Genomic DNA, 20,256 nt, shown 5'->3' with positions numbered 1-20,256 from the left:
GTGCGTCTGGGTGTATGGCTAATGACCCGTGAGCAATAAGCAACTGTTTAAGTAAAATGCACTATGAAAAAGCTTTTACCAAACAGCATTTTAATATTTTAAATAGATTTTCCATTGCAGGCCTTTTGTAACTGGATTAGTTCTCTGATGTGTTCTGACAGAGCTGTTGTTAGAGATACTCCATTAACTTTGTCTGTCATCTTATTTTCCCCAGTATCCAACATAACACCCTTATATTTCATAATTTGTATTGCTATCAGTGCTGATTTGTAAATGTGCAAATTATAATTAACAACGGCTACTACTTCTATTAAATATTAAATCATTCTTGCAGCTTAGATTTTCCACAGCAGATGGAGCCCTGCAGTATGCAAATAGACTTTTCCTTAAGTCGTCAGCAGTTTTAACCTCAAATTTTGGCTTTCTGTCTCGCTACCACCCCACTTGCTTTATGTTTCCTATAGTGTTTTGTGTTAATATTTATTCATTGCAGAGCCTCCTCTGCCCAATAAGAATTTTATGGGTGATTGCATTTTTGCATTGTAGTTTTGTCCCACTTCATTAACAGAGTGTTCTTCGTGTAGCTAGCTTGTAAAGTCACACATACTTTTTTGTTTCTACCTATGCTGCAGTATTTTCCTACATTTTAATATGTAGAGCAGAAGTGAAAGTTGGGAGCGGGGGGAGGAAATTGCTGGTACGCCTACATAGTTTTTAATTTGGAAACCAATCTATGCACACAATTTTACCCTCAGACTAAGCAAAAAGCATTTAAGGTTTTATACTGTGTCTTAAACATTCTATTAAATGTCATCAGCTGATTCAGGGATATCTATTGCAAAAATATTAGAGACGTGTAAAATGTATAAATGTAATGGATAATCGCTACTTGTGGATGGATGTGAAATCCCTCCATTTATCAGGTAACTATATTGCAGTAAGGGGGAAAAATGATAGAATACGATTTTTTTCTGATGGATGCCATCATAAGGATGAAACTCTTATTTCTGCTGTTTATTGATGTGCTGTTGTAGTCTCAAACCAGCCCAGCATTAATGCAGCCATCTGTGTTTTCAGAAAAATCTGAAAGAGAAGCAAAAGGAGGCTGATAGCTCCACTGAACACTTCCTATTTGGCTGATGCGATATATTATGCCAGTGCTGGTGATGGCAGAAACCTTCTCACCAGTGTTGCGCTCTGATTCTGAGTACCCTGTTGGAATTACCCTTTCGCCCAGGATGTGTCTAAAGTCCCTGAGAAAATCTGCTAGCCTGATCAGCGTTAGGGAAATGCCTTTCTCATTCGCAGAGAACAAAATGCCAGCACTAACTCTGTGTTCATCCTGCCCTGGGCTCTGACTCTTGCTCCCTAGTGCAATGCATGTTCTGCAAGCAGGGAGTTGCAGAATGTCACCAGACAGGTTGAGGACAAAAGAGGTGTCCTTTCAGTACCGCAAGGAGGCGGTTCTACATGCAAGCCCTGAGCAGCAGCTGGGCTTGGGAAAGAAGCAGGGTAATCACACCACAAGTTGGAGGCTGCTGTATGTAAGAGAAGGAGAGGGAGAGGGAGACGCTAGTCCAGGAAGCGTCACTCTGCAGCTTGTAGGGCAGAGGTGCTTAACCTATTGATACAGGGCACAGTTGTTTGCTGTGATGGCAAAATTCTGTTTAGGAGACTCCCTTAGTGGCTGCATCTAGTGGTGGGAGCAGTGGAAGGCAAAGATGGTGGGATCAAAGGCAAAATGGTGAGGCCAAACCATGTCAGCATATTATTGCTTTAAGCTCTTACTGTAACTAAGCCTTGGGAGACTCACTGCAACCTTTTAGAATGGGGGAAATGCTGCATGAAAGCTAGGAAACCTCCAAAGGACTGGTGTCCAAGAAATTGAGTTTGGGGCAATCTGAGAAATCCTAGAAGGCTACAATGGGCTGGATCTGGCCCCAAGTCCCGACATTCAAGGAATCTGATTTGGGAATGTTGTTGCACATTGCTGAGGGACAAAAGACGGGAATGAGTTTTGGACCTAAGTCCAACTGAGAGTTGAGGAGCACGTGTATGCGCTTAACCACCATGCATATCTTCCTAGCTTGGATACTTCTTGGGTGTTTTTTCTGGGTACCTTTTTACCTTGCTGGATTCAGCTATGTGTGATTAGAACCAATTCACCCTTGCCTCTGTGTACAGTCCCTTTCCTGCCGGTGGCATCTCCCTGCATAACAGAAAGTGATCTGTCTATCAATCCAGGCCCTACGAGTCAACAATTGGACGATACCTGGGTCATTCACTTCACTTCCTGTTGCCTTCGGTTTGTTTCCATTGACTCCTTTCTACTCACTAGCCTCACCTGTTCATGCAGGCCCAATCACTTACTGTTAACATGGCCTGACTGCTAGCCTATAAGATTTGTTCTGAAATGACTCAATTTACCCATAAATGCAAAAGATGGTGGACTTACTGCCCATTTCTAGGGCTGTAGAATCCAGCAGAGAGGTGAGCAGAATTGGCTAAGGTGAATTGCTATACTTATCTGTTGTCTAGTGGCAATGGAGGTGTAGATAACAAATGGACAGGCATACCCCATAAAATTACTGGTCACCATATTAGTTAACCATAGCATCATTTGGTGGCAAGCACTTGTGAACTGAGTCTCAACTGAGCCCTGTATGGAATGCTTCAATGTATACCATCTGTTCAGCCTGTTACCCTCCAAGCATACAGGGAGATGAGCATGACAATCCTGGAGACAGGGCTGGACCAGGCCTCTTCTCATGTATTCATTGAACTTCATAAGAAGATTGCCTGAAAAAAGTTAGAGAAAGATGTACAAAGAGCAAACACTAGTTCAGCAGCACACTTCACCCACTTTGGCAGTTTTTTCAGTTTTTTGAAAAGCATGTTCAGTGCTTCTTCACACGTTTATATGCTTACTATTCAGCTTACTATGGAAATAAACAAGTAGGTTCAAAAAGCACAGAATTACTACAGAGCTTGGGGGGGGGGGGGAGGCAGTCTTTGTGGTGCTGTCCCAGTCTGCTTCATGTTGCAGACATGCACACGTCTCTTCTCATCTTGTCTCACAGTCTGACTCTGCTATTGAGTTAGACTGAATGCCATGAGGGTGCCATCAGTTGCGCCACGATAAAATGGTTTCATCTGTCCTGACTCTGAAAATTGAAAGATGTTCTTACATTCAAAAGCATTCTTAAGAAGTTGGGGTCCCTTCCCATCTTGGTGGCACTAGAAGATTAAGGAAACCTCTGCCTGCCAGATTTTAAATGGCCATGGAAATGCAGAACTCAGAAGAATTAGCTGCCAAATTAAGCAATGAGTAATGAAAACTACTCTGTGTTTGAGATCATCATTCACTGAACTGTAATAGCTTCAATAACATGAAATTGGATTCTATCAAGTTAGGGTCCTGACTTTGTGCATGTTTAGGGAGAAAAAAGTGTGAACATGTTAAGCACTAGTAAGTGGTCGATTTGAATGCCACAATATGCACACTATAATTGCACGTTGCTGTCTTTGGTCGTCACAGGAGCCTGTCCTAAGCATTTTTAATTGGAATCAGAGCAAATCTAGTGAGCCTGACCCTTTCTGTATGTGGGTAACAGGAGCATAGTCCAAGTCTATGTACCAATGGCTTGATGTCCATGGAACCAAATGTGCCTGGTGAGTGGGCAAGGAGATGCAACCCCACCATATATATCCCCTACAAGACAGAGTGCCAGTGAGCCAGATTTATGTTAGAAACTATCAAGGGACTGTGAGGAGGTGGAGAAAGCATAGGGCATTGCAGCACAGTGAGGTCATTGAGAAAAGAAGGGCCATTAAAGAGATTGCAACAGATGAGGCAATCATACCAAAAGTAAGAAGAGATGCATGCCATTTTATCAATCGGAGTTGGAAGCATGACTGATGTCTAATGTAGAGGAACCCATGCTTTGAATTCTGAGCAGATCAAACCATCTGTGCAAAGATTTGGAATGAGTCCCATTGTGCTCTGATTGTTGCATCAGTCCCAGGGAGTCAGGAGAATCAGGGACAGTGTCAAATTATTCAATCAAAATGGCTTATATGTTTTTAAAACAAAACAATGTTTGGTACTCGGAGGGACAGGCATGTACATCAGGTCCTTGTTATTTGCTTTTTTCTCTTTGTAATATGCTGAGGAGAGCCACGAAAGAAGAAAATGTGGCCAAGTCCTACTTGTGGCAATGGCAAAGAAATAGTCTCTCCCTGCAAACTTTGGGGAACAGAGGCGCATGCTTCCATTCTGAATTGAAACTGGAGGTATGTGCTGCTTTCACTGTTGCAACTAATAAGGCTAACTTTCAGAATTTTCAGAGTTACTTTATTATATAGCACATGGTTACATATGTGCTTTATTTTTACTCAGAGGTAAGCACAGAAGGCCAGTCTGGATTGTGCCCTGAGTGTGGAGAGAGTGTGGTTTAATCACATGCTGTGCAACCTTTTTCCTGCCAGGACCTTTTTCCTGCCAAGGTCCACATTAGCTTGGTGGAATCCTCACATTTCAGCAGTAGGCATAGCCAGAACCAGTGTGGGTTGGATTGCTACAGTAGGCTGAGCGCCACATGTGATCCTTGAGCCACATGTTCCTCACCTCTGGTTTAATACTTTCCTCCCCAGTTCAGTCCCTGTCCACACAGCAGTTAAAGATGTCCCCAGTCTCCATTCCACTCCTCCTCTGAGATGCCATTGTTAGATGCTGCTGCTTCTGATTACTAAATTGCATTTATATGCTAATTTTTTCCTTACATAATTCCACTCCATTTTATGCTCATAGCAACCCTATGAAGTAGGTTGGATTGAGAGTAAGTGGCTGGCTCAAAGTCACCTGGTGAAATTCATGGCTGAATGAGTATTAGATGCTGGATTTCCTGGGTCTCCAATCTAACTCTAACCACCATTCCACAGTTAGTCTCAAATGGACAAAAATGTTTGTCCGGCAAAGATGCAGAACACGAGGTACAGGAAAGTGAAGATCAGCCCCATTGTTCATCCTGCCCTTCCTAAGATACCTGTAATATTCCACCTGCCATGGACTTACAGACTTCTCAACTGAATGGTACCCTTGAAGATTTTTAGTCTTCTTTGTAGGAAAAAAGTCTTCTTGAGATGCTTTACATCAGAATAGCATGCAAGTTCAGCAAATTAAAACATAAAACTCAAGTCACATTATTTCAACACATCCACCTGAAATATAACTGAGTATGGATTCAGCTCAGAATCTTTGATACCCAAAATGGATTACGCATGGAATGGTCAGAAGCTGGTGGACCTTGTGATGAAAACTCTAAATGTGTCAGAACTTCTTGATGGTTCTACCCATCTCTAGCATCAATCAATCAGTCAGTCATTCAATATCTCTGTCCTGTTCCAAAGTCTTGAGGAATTCTTTCTTGAATGGTGATATTAAGCTCAAAGATGTGAGCCCTATCAGCTGATGTCACATGTCCACACACAATTCTTGATTTTGATCCTATTAGCAGGAAGATTTTAAAATCATGGTGGAAGAACATTAGTGAATTGGTAGATCTGAATCACACTCTTGTCAGCTTGTGCTTTTTTACCAGTCAGAGCAATGCTTATTAGAGTTTAGGGAAGCTTATTAACTTTATCAGGAGCTGTTAAAGAGAACAATAAGCATTGCCTTTTGTTTTCTAAACTGTGAGATACAGTTTTCAATTTTGAACAGGTAGTTTCTCAAATGGCCTTCAGAATTGTCACAAAAGCACTTACTGGGCTTTTCCAATGCAACTTTGAATAACTTGTTAAAAGCCAGCATGTTAACTGGCTGGAAAATAAAAAAATATAATCTTTTATTGGCTGAAAGCCCTAGAAAAGTTTGACCTTTTGCAAGGCAGTCTGTTCTAGAAGGTGAAAATATGGGAGGGAAATGGAATGTTTCTCTTTTGATTCTTGTAATGCCATTGAAATTTATTTATGGGCTGCAACATTGCGAAGTATTATCTAGTAATGGTATTTCAACAATCTTTTGGTTTAGTGTGTATGTGAAAGAATGCAGTGTATTCTAAACAGTTATGTCCATTTACCACCTCAATAGAGTGGGAACAATTATAATTCTTTGAGATATTAGACATTAAAAAGTGAGTAAGACCAGAAAAACTAGATATTTATCTTGACATGTGATTCATGTATGTATTTATTTATGTTTTAAAGAAAGATTCAACTTTAGCAAAAAAGAAAAAAAGCGCTTTTAAATGATAGACACAAGGATGAGAGTTTAACTCATATGGATTTTTGCTAAGAGCATATCACACATTCACACAAATATACAGGGTAGGCCAAAAGTAGGTATATGGTGCTGGCTGGGTCATGGAGGTCCTCACGGTGTGGATGGAGGGCCTCCTATGCTGGATGAATTGAAGGGGTTCATCTAGCAAGCATTTATTGACATTGGTGCTAACCAGAAGTCGTGTCACAGTGCTGGGGACAGTTCCAGGCATGTTGCAACATTGATGGAGGACATTTCAAGTACCTAAGAGATCAAACATGACCCGATCAGTGCAGTCTACCTACTTTTGGCCCACCCTGTCCACTAAAGAGAGTTCCACTATAGGGCAGTATAGAAATAAAATACATACATACATATAGATGCACATACACACATACGTATCACTAAGTTGTTCAAGCTTCCTTCTTATTAAGAGAAACAAAATTCACATGATGAAAAAGCTTTCATAGCATGACTGCACATACTCATTGCCATTTGATAGATACAACTGTAATAGGATCAATATACTCATTTGAATCTGAGTGGTAAGTCTTCAGGTATCTGATGCTTTCAGGTATGTGAATAATATATTAGGTGCAACTCATTTTGGCGAGAAGAGTAGAAAGTTAAACTACCAATCACAATGGTAGACAAGTATCATGTGATAAACATGCCGATCATTCTGTGCAAAAGCTGCCATGGCCTCAAATCAGCAAATTCAGCTGCTCCTTGTTTGATGGACAGATTAGTCATTTCTCGTTTCATCTTAAATTGTTTGGGGCATATGAAATTCATGCCTAGTGTGACATACCTTATTTTCTTGTAGGACTGGAAAGATGCTTTTGCCTTGGATAAGGTTGGTTGTTATAAATTAGAAAGGATAAGGCAATCCTTCTTGTCCATATAGGAAAAGAAAAGAGCAAGGAGGACAGGTTGAGTTCTCCTGCAAAACTGCTGTGTCAGACTAGAAAGAGATTGTCACTTGTGACCTTAACCAAAGCCGTGGGAAACTGCCTTGATTTGTCAGTGTACTTTGATATTACATTATTATTGAGAACCATGAGAGTAAAGATGCATATATTTTAACAGAACATGACATAAGGCCCAGGGCTTCAATAGCTTCTCAGGAACCAAATTCTGAGGCCCCTTTCATGTCCACGTCCCAGTGTGTAGTCTGAGGGAACATGATGCTATTACTCTGATCAAGGTAAGCAGGCATGTGGCTGGTTAGTGTCTGGATGGGAGACCACCTGGAAACTCCTGACCATCTTGTTCCATGATGGAGGATGTGTTGTCACCTCTGCCACTCCATGTGTACCTTCATAGGACCTCTCTTCACCCAGCTAGCAGTTACTAAGTGGAAAATGCTGGTTTCTTGATGGGTACCCATCAGATCATTTCACCACATGTCTAGGATCTGGCTCAAATATTCCCCACACTGGAACTGGAGCAGGCAAGCAAAAAAAAAAAAAAAAAAAAACTCCTTCCCAGAAGCATCAGCTCCCATGATGCCTCTATGATGAGGGGAAATGAGATTGGTTGGGTGCCTGCTGATGCCAGCATCATCCATCACCTGGCCATGGCAGCGTTGGAGCTAATTTCAGAGGCAACACATTTTGGTAGCACCTGGGCCACTTCAGGAATAAATCACTGGGTCTCATTCACAACATGCCCCATAGCTTGAATGGTGGCATGAGCCATGGAGTGACATCAAACAGTAGATGTGGCCATTTCCTGTATCAATGGCCAATAGCTTTCATTTATTACATTGTAGGTTATCTTACACTGCCTTTAAAAAGCACTGATTATTTTTTAAAAACTCATCACTACTAAGACAGATGATTAACCTACCAATAAGTGGAGTGCCCTGATTAAGTTCTAACCCACATGATCTAAAACTTTAGCTGTCCAAAATAGCAAGTAATAAAACTGAATTGCGTTACTTCATCATGCAAATCCTTGAATATATGTTTATAATTTCCAGCGTGTTTTGGAGCACAACCTTTTAGCCAGCCGAATGCAACAGGATGCAGAGTAGAACTTCATACACAACCAGTACACATCCTCACCAGGTCAAGACTCATTCATTTTGCTGTTGCCATGCTGAATTAATTGCACATCAGCATGCCCAATGCTTTATGGTAGGGCTGACAACCTAGGGCCACATGTGGTGCTTGCTTGGGGATCAGAGGCCTCAAGTGCACATGTGAATACATACATGAAGATGCACGTGTGCTTACATGGCTGAAGGGGAAGCATGGATTCTGCTGCCATGGAGTTTCCACTGGATTACAAAGGTAAAGGTTTCCCCTTGACATTAAGTCCAGTCATGCCTGACTCTAGAGGGCGGTGCTCATCTCCGTTTCCTAGCCGAGGGAGCCAGCGTATGTCTGCAGACAGTCTCTGTGGTCATGTGGCCGGCATGACTAAACACTGAGGTGCACGGAACGCTGTTACCTGCCCACCGAAGTGGTACCTTTTTATCTACTTGCATGAGCATGCTTTCGAACTACAAGGTTGGCAGGAGCTGGGACGGAGCAACGGGAACTCACCCCTTGTGCAGATTCGAACCAGCGACCTTTCAATCAACCAGCCCAGCAGCACAGTGGTTTAAACCCTGCAGTCCCTCCACTGGATTATAGGCAGATGCAAAAAGTAGCCCAAGCCCTGCTAAAAAAAAGAGAGAAAATTTGCTGTTTAAAATTAAAATCTCTGGGTAACTCTGGGCCAGTCACTGACTTTTAACACAACTTAGCATGCAGTGTTGATGCAAGAATGAAATGGTGATGAGCCCTACTAGGTGAGCTGCCTTGCAAGTGGGAAGAAAGGGGAAAATACAAGGCCACAAATCTGCAATTTGTAAGGGCAGAGTTTAGCAAGAAGTAGAATACCTGGTTCATCTTCTCATACAAATCCAACAATTCGATTCTCCTCCAAACCCCTGACATAGAATATCCACTCCTGTAGTTGGATATAAAAATGGGGAAGGTTACCATGTCTCAGGCCATCAGGAGTCAAAGGCATAATTTGAAATGATAAACGTAACCATTTTAAGGCACAAGTTACTTTGCATAGTTAATATCACTATAATTAGTCATAGTTCTTGTAATTTATTGGAAAGGATGCTCAGCCCCTCTAGTGTACTGCAGTGATGAATGTTGGTGGTGCAACTCTGGAAGCTGGAATCAAGAAAATTAGTAACAGTTGGAGAATTAGCATGTAAATCAATAATATCCTTTCTCTAGCATCTTTAGAAGCCCAGGAATACATCATGTGCTGTAGAATGAAAAGAAGCATGAAAGTTAAAATCAGAGCCTGCTCTAAACGATTTGGCCTGCTTTTTTCAGCAAGTATTTAAAAAAAATGAAGGGGGGAACTTCTGCAATGTTAGAGTACATTTCTAGTAAATATTTAAACTATGTATAACTAGTCACAAATAAATTAAGCTGGTTTTATGCCTGGTCTCTAATGAGAAGGGCACCGCATTCATTGAAAACGTGATTAGTATTATTCATTAAGCAATACATACACAAAATCCTCATTTGTATCTTATTATCACTATTCTGCATAAACTAACACAATTTGTCATGAAGTCCCTCATTTGCTGTATCCTCAAAAAAGCAGATTATGCTTATTTTTCATTTGGACAGTGGAAAATCAAGCCAGGTGTTTGGCAGCACCAGAGTGTTCAGGTGTAACTGTGCCAGTGATGGTACATTACTAGCAGCGTGGATGAAGAATGAGGCATGGAGAATCATGGGACTGAGGTGCCTGGAGGCCCTTCCCTTCAGAGTGGTCCTGCTGATGAGACAGGTGTTGCTGTAAAAAAAGAGAGAGAGAGAGAGAGCAAGAGAGAGAGAACAAGAGAAACTTTTTTTTGTAAAGTCAGCCTTTCACCTTCAGCTAGAAATTAAAAGAGTTGATAACTGAAGTGCACTTGATATCAGAACTAGATGGTTTTCAAGATATTATTTATTTATTTACCACTCTGTCATATAAAACTCTCTGGACAGCTTATAACAAACATGCACAAGAACAATTTAGGGAACAATCCTACACAAATTCAGACAGAAAGAAAGCCTACAATATCCAACATATCTCAGGTAGGAGATGAAGGCCTTTTTTGGTCTAACTATGCATAGGAACATGCCTTTAAATGCAACATAAACCTCTGCTTTTAAAACTGAGAAGATATGTGTAGAGAAATCTATAATGCATGGTAATTAAGAACAATGAAAAGAGGGCTGAACTCACAGTGTGATTATTACCTGTGCTCAGAGTAGAATGGGATGCTACTTTGTGGCTTTTCAGATGGACCAAAAAGTTCCTGTGGCTTTTCAGATGGCATGCCTAAGTTTTCCCTAACCTCCTTAACTGCAACTTTTCTCTCATTCTGAAATTATTTTCAAAACTGTGCTACTTTCCTTTTCCCCTCTAAAATAATTTCTCTTCTTTTAAAATCATTGCACTTCAAATGTTAGTCTCCTTTGCTTTTTGCATACCCCTTCATACACAATGGCTGGGTTCACACATCATGATAAGCAACCTACATGGATTCTAGTGTGCATGCTTTTTTCCCCTGGGTGTGCCTGACAAATGATCAATTGGTTTCTACACTAGTGTAGTTTCCATATTCCTCACTCAGTCCTCCCACTGTCAACAATCGTCCCGTCAACCACCATGAATGAAATTCAATTTCTTGCTGGATGACTGGACAGCTCTTGCAGTCACCACTCTTTCCAGGAGACTCTGTGGTAGCTGCATACTAGGACCATGGAAAGCATAGTCATGGGTTCAGATGACCGGAGAAATCATGGTGAAGTGTGGAAACCATAGAACAGCCCATTGTTTCTCAGAACTGTTTCTGAAAACCAAACATACCATGCTGAGACATGATGGCAGGTTTAGATGGCACAGCAGACCTTCTTGTGCAAGAAATCACCATGAACTGTAGTGTCATATTAAGAGGACCTATTGTCATGTGTGCGAGATTCCCAGGTGCACATGAAAAGCTGACCATTTTGGTGGGACTGATAGCTCAGAGTCTGAGGATGATGGGGAACTGGCTGAACCAGATGAGGCTCCGGACTTAAACTCTGGTAACAGAATTGTTGTTGCATTGGGCAGGCCTTCACCTGCAGGCCCAGTCCCTCCGTACCAGTCTGCACCTGCTCTGAAGAAAATAGTTCAAGGAAACCCATGGGGCTAGTCTTCTTGCCTATGGGAATGAAGGAAAGGACAGACAAAAACATCCAGAGGGAGGAGATTTGGAATTGGGTAGTCTCTTGTGTGGAGAATGCCAGCCTCCTGAGGAGATGGACCCAAGGCCCTGTTGCCAAAGCCGCATGGTAGCTCAATTAGGGGCTCAGCGTGCAGAATGCATGCTCTCCTGGCTCCACAGAGTCCCTCCTTCCAGAGACAGACCCCGGAGGGTTCATAAGCAAAGCTTTGGGTAAAGCGGGGCAGAGAAGGTTCGACTTCTTACTTCGGGTATGCTGAGAGACTAGTGTATGCTTAGGGACTGCATACTGGAGATGCAGTAAGATGTCTGCTGGGGAGGGAACACCTAGCTCATGACACTTATGACCTTAGTGTTATGAGCCTGAGTTATTATACGGCTGCAGAGGTGGTGAAGAAGAAGAACGCAAGCCTGCTTGGTTCATTACGTATCAGATACAACTGTATTAAAAAACAGACATCAAATGATTTAGAAACTAGAAGCAAGGGCCTTGAAGAATGGCTGTGCTGAACCCATCTGATAGGAAGAAAATGGTATGGCAAAGTCAGATGCATCTAGCTACCTCTTGTGATCCACCACCATTAGAGGAATGTCCAAGGACAGCAGATCACAGATCTAAGCAGGGCCAATCCCTTCTGTTCTCATTTGAGGGGTCAAGCTATAGTGCTGAAGTGCAGATTTGTATACAGAAGAAGCCAGGTTGAATCTTTCACCTTAACTGAGTCCATGGAGAGAGTCAGAGTTGACAAGTCTGGACTAGAAAGCCTACTGATCCGTCTTCTTAAGGCAGCTCGATGTGTTTGTATTTTGCAACTAGTCAGCTCTTAATGTCTTCCAGCCAGATATATCCTTGGCCTGTGGTGATGTCAGTTGCTGTTGCTTTAAGAGACTAGATGGTTTGCTTTGACATTTACTATGTGTGATAGTTACTTTGGGACTTGATAGTTAAATGAAGCTCCATGAAGTTACTAAATAGCATTGTTTAGTCATTTTAACAGTACAGTTGTCACTTTGGTGCAAAGATTCTTCATAACACACTACCAAATTAGGAGTGAAACTCATGGACTGTGGCATGAAGTAAACAGATGTCGTGGAAATGCTAGATAATGAAAGGGTCCTTGTTCTTGAATCTTTCAGATAGAGCTGCTGAGGGATGGAAAGGGTTTAAACAGGAAGTACAGCAGTTCAGATAGCCATTCAGACAGTTGATTCTCTAGATTAGCAGAAGACAGTAATTTTTCTGAAAGTAGCTGGTGCATAGGAATTACGTGCTTGCAATTTGTCTGACTTGCCTTCTGAACAGACAGTCGGTCACAATTTTGTTGTTGTAAAATAGGAGGCCTGTTGCCTACCACAGAGTAGTGGGACAGTAGAAAAGTACCTCATTCACTGTCAGTATTGGGAAGAAGGAGAAACCTTGGTCTTAGTCACGTCAGAAGACTTGAAAGAGTTGACCGCCAGATGTCAAACTTTGGAGGATGTTGGTGGGACTGAACTTACCATTAGGCACAATAAGGTATCTATCTTAGGTAACTCATCCGGAGCATCAGCAAAGGGGAAAAAATCACCTCCCCCCTCCACTCCCCCCCCCCCTTCTAAATGCTATGAGGGGAAGAGTGGTATGTGTGGGATTTTCTTCCTCAGGCACCAGAATAACTTGACTGGTCTTGACTTGTGGGAAGGAGACACTAATTGCTGCTCCACCTCAGGCAGCACATTGTCTTTGCCCAGCTCAGAAATTTAAGAGACATTTTTAAGTGATTGGGTTTTAGGGACAAAGGTATTCATAGGCTGTTACTGAAAGAATTTACATTAATTTTGGATGAACCTGTAAAACTTTCCCAAGATGTAGGAATGACTCAGAAGATACTTCAAATTGTGGGCAGAGGTAAAATGTGATTTTCTATGGAGGATATGAACAGAAGTAAAAGTAAAATGATCAAACAATAAAACAAAATCTGGTAGGATCCAGTCTCCAGAGGCAAAGGTCTAAAGTTCATGTCTCCCACAGTGAGGTTCTTATACAGGTTCCTTCCACTGCACCATAAAAGAAAAAAAAAGGTAAGCGTGGGCCATCAAACTCTTTCACAAAGGTTTGTCTAAGTTAGCTAATTTCTGGAGATGTAACAGCTGGTGACTCTTTGAACCATATGTTTTGTTACCTCTTCTTGGAAGATTATTATATGGATAAACCTTGTATTGGAAAAATTCTTATTGACAAACACATTCTCTTAAATAATCTAACTGCTTTTTGGAAGTTAAGACATGTGCAACATAAATGGGTTCTTTGCATCTTTTTTGACAGGCAAAAAAATGATATTACAAGATTGGAAGTCTAAATGTTCACCTCCTATGATGTAGAGCTTCAAGGACGTAATTACATTTTCAACATTTGAACGGATGGTATATAGATTCCGCTTGTGAGTGTATACTTACATCAATATTTGGTTTGTTTTGGTGGAAGTTCATGTATAATTCTTAAGTCACATTTTCATACCTATTTCAACTATCGATGTCATTCCATTTGCACACACATGCACCCTCCTGCATATGCATGCACTGAAATGAATATATTCAAATCTAAATAGATTTTTAATTTTTTTTCTTCTTTTTTGTTTTGTTAAAAATTTTCCGTAAAAAAAAAATCATCTTTAGTTCGGCTCTTAACTTGTCAACATTCCAAACAGTAGTATCATAGATGCTATCGGACTGTTATGTATCACTTGCAGAAAGTATTTAGTGTCTGATTATTCTGTTTGTTCATCTATATGTTATTTGTAAATAGCTACATAAAGAGGAAAGACCTAATGGTATTGGCCTTTGTTTCTTTGAGAGAGCTGTTATGTTTGATGATAATTTATTATTTACATAGCCTCGACTGGCACAAGACATTTTGCTGCTATCTGAGCCGGAAGACAAGTTGGCAGCCCTGCTATTCCATGTGCGGCATCTGACTGGAATGGCATCAGTAATTTGGATTATAGAAATGGATTCACTGCATCAATAAGATCTTCCACCACACCTGAGGGCAGCAGGTATCTCAGGGGCTACAGGACAGGCTGCATGGCACCCATGGCTGTGTCCTCCAGCAAATCACCACTCTTTGTAACCCAAAGCATCTGCCACCCATGGTCCTGCATACCGCACAACATTTTACAAGGTATGCCAGTATGGGGACTTTGAACAAGTATTTATGCTGTGTGGAACTCTGGCTTCCCAGTGATATGTTGTAGTTATTGTCACAGGTAGAGCTCCTCTAGGTACCACCCTAGTGTTGCTATGGAGCCCCCAAATCATTTAGTGGTGCTTAATCATTTAGTGGTGCTTGATAACCTCACATCCCTGTCCAGCAATGCCCTGAGCAAAGGCTTCCCAATGGTGGGTGGTCTCCCTCCCTCTCACACATACTGTACGCCCATTGAAGGGGGAAATGTTCTAATAATAATAATAATAATAATAATAATAATAATAATAATAATTCTATAGGCAAGAACACTGTTTCATCTAATTCCAGTGACTTTCCAACATGGCAATTTGAGAATCCCGCAGAATCTACAGGAATGGGGCAATACCATGAAAATAGAGGGTACGGGTAGAAGGAAATTATACAAATGTGGAGGGCCAGAAAATGGATCGGACTGGAACTGTGACTATGGTGTGTGTATGAACACAAACTAATCCCTCATCAAGGTAATCTAGAACTTCCTGGTCACCCTTGTCTGAAAAATGGTAATATTAGTAGCTTACATTATAGAATGTCTGCAAAGATGAGTTTGATTAGCTCAATTGTGTGCACTGCAAACACTGTGTGAACATTTCAAAAAGCTGGATAGTGGGTAATTTTGGGAGCTGTAGATTGCAAAGGACCCCCTAACATTCCCTTTATCCTTCTTTATTTCCTTTGAAAAATGTCCCAGATTGCAGCCCTTTGTCCTGTACAGCCCCATGGGAACCATTAGGATCTAGTGTGTGTGCGGTGTGACAAAATGCTTGGAGTGGGCAACCAGCTCACACAATTAGCAAGTTTGTTGATATCAAATAGATACAGAAATATCAAAAACCATTTTCACTTCTGTTCAGCCAAGGTCAGAGACACACAGATGGGTATACAGGAGGCGGGTCATTGCTCCTTATGATCAGTAACAGCAGGTGAAAGCCAATTAATTTAGTTTCCTTTAAAAACACATCCTAGCAATTTTAACTAGAGCCTGGTTGGCTCTCCCCCCACCCCAACCCACGCCAGGCCCTTAATGGGGGAGAAGGAAAACTTCTGTTACCTCCACATTCATTAGAATTGGAAATGGAGAGTCACTTTTCTAGCCTGGAGCCAGAAGGTTGGCTATCTTAGAGGCAGGGTTGATAGCTTTTGAATACCACATGAAATCTATAGATACAAGGCTGGTGTCATATGACAAGAGCCTTAAGCAGATGGATGACAGTGTGTGTGCACTATAGGCTGCTGTTAATTTACTAGCTAGAGATAATGTGCCTTAAAAATTAAAAAATGACTCACTGCAAAAGTCTTGTGCTATAGCTTCAGACTGTAGGCGTTAGACAGGAATGCATGATAGAGCTTATCGATGCAGTTATAAAGATTAAGATTTTTAAAAACAAACAAAAGGCCCTGTAATTTTTTCATACTTTCAGCTTTTGTGAATCAAGCCATAATGTTAATGTTGTTTAAGTAATGGTTCGCAAAGTGTGTTTTTAATATGCATGCCAATTACCATGCGACTGGAATGACACAAGCTTGTTAGCTTTTATTTGCAGTGTTTAAGGAACTTAGTAAAAGAAGGAGGCTTAACAGTATTATGGAAGATCATCATTTCCGTTTAGTCAGGCTGCATCCAAGAAGGTGTCGAGCAATTTGATCTCTGAAAATTTCAGTAGGAATGGACCAGATCCGCACCCCTTGGAATTGGCTTGGAACATGTTAACATTCCAGTGTTTGCTCTTCTCAAATGATATGATAAATTCTTAGTTCAAGAAATGACACTTTTAAGAAGAGATGGGATGTGCCTTGAGAAAAAAAAATGAATTTAGAAATGTGTATTCTGTGAGTAGAAGATACCATGTTTATGCAGATTTTAAAAAAACATTATCCTGCAATAAGAGTAGGTAGAATGTAGATCTGGATCTATAGGTAGGTCTTTGGCTAATTTGTAGTATGTTGGCAAAGCTTTCTGACTCTTAAGTGTTTAAAACAGCAGTGACAAAATCCCCTTCCCTGGCCCACCTGTTCGTATACTGCTGAAATGGGAAAAAAACCCAAACAAACTGTGGGAGTTATCAGGAGCAGATATTTCTGTGGGAGACAATGATTTCTGTTCATTTCTGGTACTCAAAATAAATGTCTGATCCCAGAATTCTTTAATTTGAACTATATGTCCAGTTGGTAAAACTTGGGATTCCAATAAAATACAAAGTAGACCCCACAAATCCGACGTCTGCCATCCCTGCCGCACACACCTGCCTGGGTTTAGTTCTGCGTGGTCATGACACATGACAAGGTGGTGCCTAAGTACTGGGCTTGCAGTGGACTCCTGGATTTCCAGCCTTGGCCTGGTGATGCTGAGGACTGAACCGGGCCCTTGTGCATCACTCCATCACTGAGCAATGGCACTCCCACTAAAAGTGACCCTCAGCTCTACTGCGAGTAGATCCTAGGAGCACAGGAAGCTGAGCAGTTGGTCTATCCAGCCCAGTACCATCAACACTAATTGGCAGGAGTGTTTCCTGCCTTACCTGGAGACCCCAAATCAAAGCTGGGACCTTCTGCATGCAGAGCATGAGCTCCACCAGTTCCGAGAAGTCAGGATGAAGTGCAGGTACACTGCTGATGACAGATGTAGGAATTCACCTGAGCGTGGGGCTTCCCCTGAAGACAGTCCGAACACTTCAATTGGTGCAAAATAGAGCTGCCAGGTTGCTGATGGGGACGGGGCGTTATGCTCACATGACTCCAGTCCTCCGTCAGCTTCACTGGCTTCCCATAGAAGCCCGGGCCCAATTCAAGGTGTTGATTATGACCTACAAAGCCCTAAACGGCTTGGGTCCTGGCTACCTGAACGAGCGCTTACGTCCGTATATGCCCAACCGCCCTTTGAGATCTGCGGGAGAGTTCCTTCTCCGGGAACCCTCCATGAAAGAAATTAGGAGAGTAAGTACCTGGAGGAGGGCTTTCTCTGCGGTGGCGCCCAACCTATGGAATTCACTCCCCAAAGAGGTCCGCCTGGCACCGTCGTTACTGGTTTTTCGGCGCCAGGTAAAGACCTTTTTATTTAAACATCATTTCAATTGTTAAAACATATGATCTGGCCAGGGCAACTTCTTCTTCCTTCTCTTTCTCCTCCTATATTTTTATTTTATACTGATAATTTTAATTTTATTTTTGTAAATCAATGTATTCTTTGTATTTTTATATTTAATGGTAATTTATTATGTACTATTGTATTTCAATGTATTTTATCATGTTGTAAGCCGCCCCGAGGTTTCGGCAAGGGGCGGCATAGAAATGCTATAATAATAATAATAATAATAATAAAAAATGAATCCATAATAATAATAATAATAATAATAATAATAATTCTGAAAACAGGCAATGCCTGCATGGTGTAGCAGCTAAAAAAATCATACAATTTTAGGAATCTTTTTAATTGTAGGCAGTGATAATAATAAATAGACATTCTACTGAATATTTTGGCTTCCAGAAGCATGTAAAGGATAAACCTGCTGCTGAATATTGACTTTATTAAAGTTCTGTACAAAATGACACTATGCTCACAATGTTCTCCAAACTTCTTATGCTGTCCAAATATGCATTATATGCTTAATTCATTTGCCTTGTTTTGCTGAGAAGAATATGAGTGGATTCATCATTTTGTGGATTTCCAGAGATAATATGCAAACTACATTTTTCTCAGCATCACCACATCTACTTTTTAATCACCCTTTCCCTTTGTTTCGTGTTTTGGAGGATAACTTTCATGATAATGTCCATCTGATTACAGACTGGATAATATTCCAGTTTAAACCTTATCATTGAAGGTACTTGCAACACAAACAACTGTCTCTGTTAGGAATGAGGTGACCTTTTCCTCTTTCAAGTTCTGCATTACAATAACTGAACTGCACTGGGGTGCATTCCTGGAGTGGGAAGGGCCACCGCCCAAAGGGGCCCCAGATGTAAACATGGTGCACAGAAGCTGGGTGAAGCTTGCAAAGAAGATGAGGTTTGAAAGTAGGCCAGGTCCTCTTGAAATCTGAATCAATTTCACATGGTGTTGCATAGTATTTATTAATCAGATTGGATGATACATGGCAAGTCACAGAATAATACAAAATATAGGTTCCTGTCCTAAGGAACTTACAACCTAAATGTTATCAATGGGAAATACAGTGAAATGAGAGAAAGAAAGGCTGGGGTGAGGAAGGAAGGAATGTAAGCAAATGATATTGGCTCATTTGCCATCTGATTCATTATTTAGTTGAACCAAAGCAAGTTGATTTCATTTCACTTGAAGCACAGATGAGGAATTTGATTTGAAGGTAACTATTATACCTTAGCTGATTTGTGATTTGGGATTATCCTGCTAACTCTAACCTTGCTGACAAGAATAGGGCTGAATCAACATAAATCATTACTTGAGCTTAGGTAGGTCATAGATCAGGTTGTAAGTCAGTTATATTCATAAAGGCTTAGATGCTTAGAAAGTGCTCATTCTTTCCCTCTCACAGTTAAAAGATGAAGTCAACACATTCTTGTATGGTATCCTTTACGGAGTTTTAAGCCAGAGTGAATGTAGCTAGTTAAGGTCAGGATTACATAGACAACCTTGATTTTGATTTCCAGTTGTGGCATATAAACAATGTAATTTAGAGCTTAAAGAAATTACAGCATTTTACCTTCAATGCAGAATTTCCTGGATTGGGAGCACTTTGCAATCATGTGCAGTTTCGTACAGGCATTGAAAATAAAGTACATTAACAATAGAGTACTTGTTGCATTTTGAAATCCCACTTTTCTGCTGCAGTGTTAAATGTGACATTAATTCTGAGTCTATATCTTTAAGTAACATGCTAAAATGTAATGTTTGCATTAGGTGCATCATTTAAACATGCATACATCTTTCAGATGCTATCCAAGACTAGAGAAGTACAAAATGTGCAAGAGACACACAGATCAGTAGACAAAGTAAATATAACCAATGGATGCAGTGTTACACGTTAGCTGCAGACCTATAGAAAAGATGGCCTTTTTTACTTGAACGGCTTGACCCTAGACTCATATCTTTTCCAGTTCCTTTGAATCTGTGGGTGAATAAAGTGCTTATTATAGGAAAGGGCTGGGTAGTAGTGATAGCCGGGAATTAGAGCATATTTTATGTACCTTCACATACTTTTTTTAGTACTATACACTTAATTTTGTTTACAATACGTAACCACTCCACTCTTCAGGGTATTTGTCCTTTTCACATGTGGTTCAAAGTTCAAATTTTAATGCACTTAATGAAATAACTTGTACCACTGGACAAATTGCACATTACACTGGCTTGTGATGTCAATCCCCCCCACCCCCACAGGACCCATTTTCTTTTCTTTTTTTTCAGCCACACATAAATGCATACATGGGAGCAATGCTTTGAGATTACAGATTAACTTGGTCAATCAAATGCCTCAAGACATCTAGACATCTGTCCCCTAACTTTGATAATATGTAAGAAACAAGCATGCACTGATTGTATTCATCCCATTT

This window comes from Varanus komodoensis, unplaced genomic scaffold (genome assembly GCF_004798865.1).
Source record: "Varanus komodoensis strain SLA01 unplaced genomic scaffold, ASM479886v1 scaffold24, whole genome shotgun sequence".
Lineage (NCBI taxonomy): Eukaryota > Metazoa > Chordata > Lepidosauria > Squamata > Varanidae > Varanus > Varanus komodoensis.
Note: the sequence above shows the minus strand (reverse complement) of the source record.